The 8583-nt window shown below is 40.5% G+C and overlaps 1 long non-coding RNA gene across 2 annotated transcripts; it reads right to left on the bottom strand.

The window, feature by feature from the left end:
* Nucleotides 1–1069: 1069 nt before the first annotated feature.
* On the bottom strand, nucleotides 1070–8252 carry LOC133378169 (uncharacterized). 2 transcript variants are annotated; one of them, XR_009760894.1, is made up of 3 exons: nucleotides 8080–8252; nucleotides 7010–7130; nucleotides 1070–2245 (listed from the first exon to the last, which is right to left on the bottom strand). It is a non-coding gene; the product is annotated as an uncharacterized LOC133378169 (long non-coding RNA). The 2 variants fall into 2 exon arrangements; XR_009760895.1 differs by lacking the exon at nucleotides 8080–8252 and adding an exon at nucleotides 7809–7898.
* Between the last annotated feature and the right edge of the window lie 331 nt (nucleotides 8253–8583).

Genomic DNA, 8583 nt, shown 5'->3' with positions numbered 1-8583 from the left:
TATCCACCATTTCATGAGAGCTAAAGGTTAATAAAGTCACCAGCTCCAAAGGCGTTTCAGTAAGGATTTCTGCCTTAAGTAAATCTTGCAAAGTAATTGGGGTCACATTCAAAGATTGTAAGACTTTAAGAATGTAGGTTTTCCAATTTAAATAACGACCCCTATAATGAGGACACAGGAAATGAGATAAAACTATCTTATTCCGACTAAGTCACAAGGACCAACACTGTAAATCATCTTTTTTAAAGGAGGTCATAGAAGAGGAAACCTTATATCTATTAACACCCTCAGATGACGATATTACACAAGGCACAATAGGTGTCTCATAAACTAAAGGCAATAAGCTAAATTCCTTTTTAGAGATCTTCGTAAATAGCTCCTTCTTCGTAGATGTATCCGGACAGTATCGTAAATGTATTTCATTTGGGTCGTCAGTCTTGCGAGAGCACTGAGATTGTATTTCAGTTAAACCATCAGCATCACGATAACAATCATTTTGGTGCCATCCGGACACCAGTTCAACTGGCAAAGGAGGCAGTTCAGGCTCTAGCACTGATAAAGCAGTAGAGGTCATTAACGAAGCCTCGGGGTCAGGCTTTGATCCGACCCATCGAATCACTTTGGGAGGTCCAGTTACAGGAGGAGATGAAGTCAACAAATGTGCAATTGTATCCAAAATCTTAAAAAGAGGTTTATAGTTCATTTTATTATAACGAAATGGTCTTTGATTTTTAAGATTTTTCAATTTTTTGTTCTTTATCCTTTTCATAACATTCCTTCGTTTGGATTTGTGGGCCATTGTATTCAATTGTCTACCACCATTGGAGGGAGACTTTTCTGCCTTAACATTATCTTTGGCTTGTATAAGCATGTTAACAGCATCCACAGGGGTAGTCAATAAGCTGTTACATTCGGAAATATACCCTTTCATAAGATCAAGTTCCTCAAGTATAAGTAACTTCCAACCCAAAGAGTGGACATAATTTCCAGGAGTAAATATGGGGCTAGTCGCATTATTTCTAGACCAACTATCCATAGATGTATTGGGGTTGAGAAGTGAAGGTTCCAACACTTGGGGATCTGTTTCTCTAAACGTCTCCATCACACGTGATGACAAACCCCCATCCAATGGGAAATAAAAGGCTGCATCCTTTAATTCATTTGCTAGATTTTGAGAAGAAGAGTTTCCACTTAGATGGAAAGTTCCCAGTTTATAATCCACTGACCAATCCAAGGAAGATTCAGGAGGCACTAACGGTTCCTGTAGTAACTCCCGGGTACAGCACTCATCTTGCTTAAGTGGGGCAGGCTAGATAGTCTTTATTTGTTGAGGACTAAGGGGCTCATCTCATTCACATTGAGTGATGCCCAGATCTTTACAGTTGTGCCTCGTTAACACCATTTGAATAATAAATTAAAACCCTTATTAACAGATAATAAATACAAATTAATAGAAGACAGCTGCAATGGGGATTATGAAACAGCAGTTCTATGGAGTAAATAATCCACCTCAATTTAACTTCAATCACAGGTCCCACCACAACCTTCGATGTTAATTTCTGTCTTACTTCTCTCAGATTCTAGTTCTATCCTTCCAGCTCTTATTATCTCTCTCCAGGTTATAGCTCAGGCCTTAGGTTTCTATTCTTTTGAATTCCTAAGACATAGAAACAATAGTACATCTTTTTATCTTGTTACTGTCGTTGGGTTGGTGTTATCACTTTAAATTTAAAGTTCTCATTCACGTTTCTGCATCGATTCCAACAGGCACCAAAGGTCAGAATAATTAAAGGCTGTGTCTCTGGAGCTCAAAAATTATTTACACTCGGTTTTGGACACTGATAAGATTGCAAGTTGAAACTGTGAGCTTCCAGGATGAAGAAAATCACTTCAGCGTAAGTAGGTGAACCGTTCCGTTGAAGGATAAAAATTGCCTGCTTACTTGCAATGGGTTATCAACACACAGCGTCCTTATCCACTGCTTACATTCAACGAATTCCTTCCAACAACAAAACACTCCCCCAAGACCGGCAATATCTAGACAGATGTCAACAAGTATCACAGGAAAACCTCATGAAAAACCTCATGAAAAAAGTGAGTCTTTAGGAGAAATAGTAAACCTTTAGGGAAAAGGAATGCAGAGCTCTGAACTAAGCATTCTCCTGAGTCACCATCTTCCAGGAAGTTAAGTTTGCACCACATCTGTTTTAACTTCCTAGTGGCATTCTTCTGTAGCAGTCTCATGCTAAAAAAACAAAAAAAAGTTAGCCTGGATATATACTGAATACAGGGAAGCTAGGAATTTCTGTTTTGGCTAATGGTAGGGTTGCCAGGTCAGAAGCATCCCAAAACCTGAGATTTGAGGGGTGGGCCCTAGTGATGTCAGCAAGGAAGGACTGACTGATGTCACAGGGCGGGCCCGAGTGATGTCATTAAGCATGATACATTAAGTATCGATTACAGTTGCTTGGAGCATACAATTAAAAATCTGATTGGAAATTAAGCTAGACATTTTAGCTAAAAGACGGAGCCTGGGTGGGGAACATTTAATCTAGCCTACTTGCTTTCAGCAAGAAGGGGTTAAGTGCCTTCAGGCCACGTCAGTCACCAGAAGGCCAGTGTAGGGACAAAGGAGCCTAGTGTTGTGGAGATGTTAGATGGGAGCATTGGGAAGTAAAGATGGAGGCTCCTGAAGACTACAGTTCTAAACACACTTACTAAGGGATTAAGCCCCATAGAACTCAACAGGACTGACTTCTGAGTAGATATAGTTTGGATTGTGCTGTTGGTAAACCTTGACTAGGGATCCTCTGCAAAGACATCCATATCCAAGCAGGGTTGGCAACCCGCTGCCTGGAATGCCCTGCCCTTATCTTTTAATGTGGCTGCTCCAAACTTCTTTACAGATTTGACCCTTCACTCCAGAAAGAGGTCTGAGAAATGAGTAAGAGTAAGAAGTATCTTTTAAATTTGTTCTTTTCAGTTCACTCTTGAATGCACATCATACCTAGGGCAGATCCACACCTTTCATTTAAAGCACATTCAACACCCATTTGAAGCACGAGTCCCACCACAGAATCATGGGAACTGCAGTTTGTGAAGAGTGGTGAGAACTATAACTGTGAGGGGGAAATGACACTTCCCAGGATTCTTTAGGGGAAGTCGTGCACTTTAAATGCAAGTTGGATGTGCTTTAAACATATTGTGTGAATCCACTTAATAAATTTTGCCTGCATGTAAATTGTTTTAATTAATTTTTCAAAATTGAAATGAGCTATAAACTGTAGTGGGTGACCATGGGCTACTCACCATCTTTCAGCCTATCTGCCCCTCAGGATGAAAACAATGGAGAACCATGACTACCCCAAGGCATACTTAAAACGTAGAAAAAGTATTGTACAACCATAGTGTGAAACCGGATACTTATTGGGACACAGTATGACAAAATATTTATATAAGCATGACTATAAGTATGTTCATTATTTACACAACCTGTAAAGATATTTATAGTGCAATCCTATGTTTGTTTACTCAGAAGCAAGTACCAATGTATTCAATGGGGCTTACTCAACTAGGGAAAACTGTACCCTCAAGTGTTAAGGAACTTGTTCTTTTAACAAGCCTTTTAAGTTGAGACCTTATCCCAGTCTGTGTCTGTGTTGGAATTGCTTTTTAATATGTTTTTAAACCTTTTCTTTTAAAAAAAAGTTTTTAAAGCTTTAAAAAATGTTTTTAAAAATGTTTTGTTTTAATATATTTTAAAGTCTGTTTTTATTATTTTTAAAGTGTTTTAGTGCTTTTGTTTGCCACCCTGGGCTCCAACTGAGAGAAAGGGAGGGATATAAATCAAATAATAAATAAATAAAAATAAATAAACAAACATCATTCAACCAACCCAAAATTTGGAATCATGCCACTTTAAGCTGTCTTGCAACTGTTTATACTTGTTTTATGGTTATTGGTTTTTAAAGGGATTTATTTCTTATTGTGAGCTGCCTTGGTTTCCAATCACCAACCCTACCTCACAGGATTGTTGGAAAGGCTCCATATATATATATACACACACACTTGCAGGTGTAAAAATACACCCCATATAATAGTTGATTGTCAAACCAGTTGGTCATTGAGGAACATTTTTTTTAAATCAGTATTAGTTTCCTACATAATAAAAACTGTGATACCTAGGTAAACCCTGCCCAATTGCTTTAAAAATAGGATTGGTGGAGGAGAGAAAGATTTACAACACAAACACAAGTCTGTGCTATGTTTACTCAAAAGTCCCATTAATTTACAGCACAATCAAAAGTAAGTCCTAATGGAGTTCAATGGGGTTTACTCCAGGTACATGGGATTAGCATTGCTTTACTCCCAGAAAAGCAAATATTGGATTAAATGTTTTCATATTTCATAGCCCAGGGTTTGACTCTTGCACACAAGAGGGAAAAAAAACTTTAAGCCATATTACTTACGCAAACTTCAAAATCTCAAAGCCACCATTTTCTGAAGTTGAAATTAAGCCTAGGCATGCCTGGATCATCAAGTCACAACCCTGGCTTCATTTATTGGCTACAATCCTGAAAGGGCGGGGTTAGAGCCAGAGCTTGGAAAAGTTACTTTTTTAAACTACAACTCCCCTCAGCCCCAGCCAGCATGGCCACTGGGTTGGGCTGATGAGAGTTGTAGTTAGAGCTAGGAGCTGTTATAAAGATCTGTAAAACAGATTTAACAGTCGCACGGGAGGCGGTTGACATTTTGTGTATATCTCGGGAACCAGACCACCTAGAAATTTATTTATTTTTTAAATTGAAGCTGAGAGTCTGGAGATTAAGGGGTGCTAGGTGGAGAACCGGAAGGGACCCCAAAAAAATGGAGACTCCGGCCAAAAACCAGAGACCTGGTAACCCTAAATGGGACTGATTGGCCCCTGCTGTAGGATCATCTACATCAGCTTTCTAATACTCAAATTCTCCAAGTGTAACCCATTTGTGTATGTCACTTTAACAAGGGTGCACATGCTCAGTGGGAGAGTTGAGGCAGGGAGTAGCCACCATTATGGGTAGCTAGTTTATTACTAGGGATGGGACTTCCTCCCCCCGCTGATCCACTCTGCCCCACTCACCCCTGGCATCACAGACAAGGAGGAGGCAGGAGAGAGTGACAACCATGGCAAAAGCCTCCCCAGTAGGGCCAGGCCACGGAGGAGAAAGAACCACACCATGGGCAAAGCGACAGGCTGCAGGCTGTAATGGGCAAATATTCACTTTCACACACACACACGCAGTTGGAATTAAGCAGATTTTTTACCCACCCTTGCCTGCAGCTTGTCACTTGTCCCACGGTGTGTGGAATCTCCTTTTCCTGTTCCTCCTCTGTGATCTGGCCCTGCTCTGGGAGGCTTTTGCTGTGGCTACCACTCCATCCTTCCACCTGGAAGTGCAGCAGTGCAACTGCTCACTGGGGCAGGATATCACCAACATGTTACCCCGCTGCTGAAAGAATTGCACTGGCTGCCCATTAGCTGCCTGGCCAAGGTGCTGGTTTTTGTGTATAAAGCCCTATACAGCTTGGGACCAGGAAACCTGAAAGACTGTCTTACCCCTCATATACCCAATCGATCACTGTGGTCTGAAGGTGAGTTCCTCCTGCAGATACCATCTTATCAGGAGGTCCGTTCTGCACAACATAGGAAGTGGACCTTTTAGTATATGGCACCTACCCTTTGGAATTCCCTCTCCTTAAATATTAGACAGGTGCCATCTCTGTTATCTTTTCAGCGCCTACTGAAGACCTTCCTCTTTCAACAAGCCTTTTAAGTAGAGACCTTATCCCAGATTGGTTTGTTTTGGATTGCTTGGTTTATTTTGGATTGCTTGGTTTTTAAAAATATATTTTAATTTTTTTTAAATAATAACTTTTGTTTTTGAGATGTTTTTAGTGCTTTGTTTGCCACCCTGGGCTCCTTCTGGGAGGAAGGGTGGGATAAAAGTTTAATAAATAATAACAACAACATTAAGGACCATCCCAAGATAGTTATACAAGAAGTTCTAGATCTGCCAGTACAAGGCTGTGAATATACTAGTCACCAGAGCAAAGTGTTTCCATTAACCACACTTGGAGGAGGAATGGGTTGATCTACTGATCAGTTGCGAAATCTCTTTGAAGCTGATTTTTGAGAGAGAAAAACACTCAAGCTGCTCCTGCCAGGTTTTACAGTAAAAAGGGGCAGGGTTTGATTAGCATTGTGTGCCCCCGTTTTCAGAAGAGAGAGGTGGAGACATACTGAACTGGCAGAACAGTGAGTGTGTTTCTTCCCTAAGACTGCTTTCAGCTCTCATTTTCAAACTGTACATCAACAAATGCTAAAGCCTGCTTTGCATGGATATGGTTTTTGGAATCATGGACATATATCTGGGAAGCCACAATTAGCTGTGGTTCCTGGTACATATTGGCCACATCTTTACAAATAAACATGCCTTTCTGACAATTCAGTGGCCATTGTGAGGACACATGGCACACATCTGCTATGTAAAGTGTGAATCTAAAAGCAAGCTAGCAGCCCTGTGCAAATTCACAACAAAACCCTTGCATCTGCCCATCTATCTTTATACATCTGAGGGCTATAACTTTCCAAAAGACAGGAAGACGAGACTGCATTGTATTAACGATGATAGCCAAAAGGGGAAATGTTAAAGAGTCACCCCCATGACCTTCTAAGAGCTTCCCATATCTGAAAGGGGATTAGGAAAATACTTGGCAGGTTTCAGAGATCACTGAATTGCTTCTCTTTTTATGACTGGGACAAGGGAGTAATGAAGTCATGGTGAAGTCATTCAGCAGGTTTAACTCAGTGCAGCTGCAGCTGTAGAATATTAAATACACTTTACTCCTTTTATTATTTTTTCCCAGAACATCCATTGGCAAGTCTCCTTCATGCACATAGGGCCAGATCTAGATTAGTATAGAATGTTTCCTCTTTAGATTATACCATATATATAATACACATACATACCTACACACACCAGATCTTCATTTTACAGATTCTGTTTTTTTTAATGGACACCAGTTTTATTACTCCTGAGGCTCAGATCTTGTTACCCCATTATAAGCAGATACAGCTAAACTTAAAAACACTGTAAGGAAAAAAGCAAAATGTTACTTAATTTTCAAAAACGCATACAAATTGTGATTTTGTGATAAAATCACTTTGGTAGATTTTTTTAGCCTGTTTATTTATTTATGTAATTGGGCTCTTTTAAATCTACAGCCTCAGAGCAAATAACAATGCTTATAAAGCAAACTGGATAAGATCTCTACAATAAAATACCCATAGACTGAGGGACTGTTTACACTATCAGTTACCCTCAAATACAGCCCTATTTTAAAGGGACATGCATCAAACTTTATAAGACTGTGTTTCCAATATGCATGGGGTATTTAGGTGTCCCTATCCACAAACAAAATTTACTGTTTTAAGCTGCTTTCAGATAACATTACATGATGTAGAACAGTAATGGTCTTTTCGACAGATCATGCTCCAGCAGCAGATACATTTGTATGTCAAAAGCTGTCTCTCTAGTTGTGTTTGCAAGGAAACAGAAAATGTAAAGCCTAAGGATAGTATTAGAGTAATGGAAACATCACAAAATCAGGTCAGTTTGGATGGGGAGCTGCAAGAACATGTTTGGGTAGTAGGCAGACAACTATATATTAGCTCTAGAAAAAAACTAAGAATAATCAGACCTGCTATCCTATCATGCAAATATTCCAAAACAAATTACTTGTGAAACTAACCCAGAACCCTTTATTACCTCCATTTAACCAGGCCCATTATTAGCATCTGGTACCCTTGGGCAGCTCTCCAGCAGGGCCCCCTAACTCTGTTGCCCTAGCCTGGCTCAGTGTCTTGGACCTTCATTACATAAGGCACAACAGGGCATTGTGGGAACATTAAAATGGAAGCTGCTAGCTGTATTCCACTACAACTTAGTATGCTCATAGCTGAGGGTGACAAAAACATGTTGCCAGTATTAGAGGGGACCATGGGGAGGCCACATTGTCAAGGACCCCTTCAAACTTTACCTGGCATAGGAGCCAAAGTCAGAGCAGAAACTGAGTCAAGAAGCTCCAGGGCAAGAGCTGTTAATTAAAGAGCTCAACAGGGAGCAGGAAATGTTAACCCAGCAAAAGTCCAGAGGACAGAGAGATTTCTATAGACATTGCCAGCCCCTTCTTCATGGTCATTGCTTGCAGCTGGTTCTTCTCCCTCATCCTAAGGAGAACCTTCCTCTTGAGGAGGCCCTGGGCAATAGAGTCTGCTGGTAGCCAAACAGGTGCTCCTATAGTGACTTTTAGCTTCCCAGTCAGGTCAACTGCTTCCTTCCCTCTACCACTGCTGGTTCCTCCAGGTCTTCAATTTGAGTGGGGTTCTCCATGGGGTCCCAAACCTCTTCTTCCAACGAGGTCTCTCTAGGGACTGGTTTGGATGGGATTCTGACACAATCCTGGAGCCAGCCTTGTATTTGAGGATAATATTATGACACATAATAATACCAAGCTTTCTGTTCAATAAGATGGGAACGATCC

Source organism: Rhineura floridana, chromosome 2 (assembly GCF_030035675.1).
Source record: "Rhineura floridana isolate rRhiFlo1 chromosome 2, rRhiFlo1.hap2, whole genome shotgun sequence".
Classification (NCBI taxonomy): Eukaryota; Metazoa; Chordata; class Lepidosauria; order Squamata; family Rhineuridae; genus Rhineura; species Rhineura floridana.
This window is presented reverse-complemented; position numbering and strand designations above follow the sequence as displayed.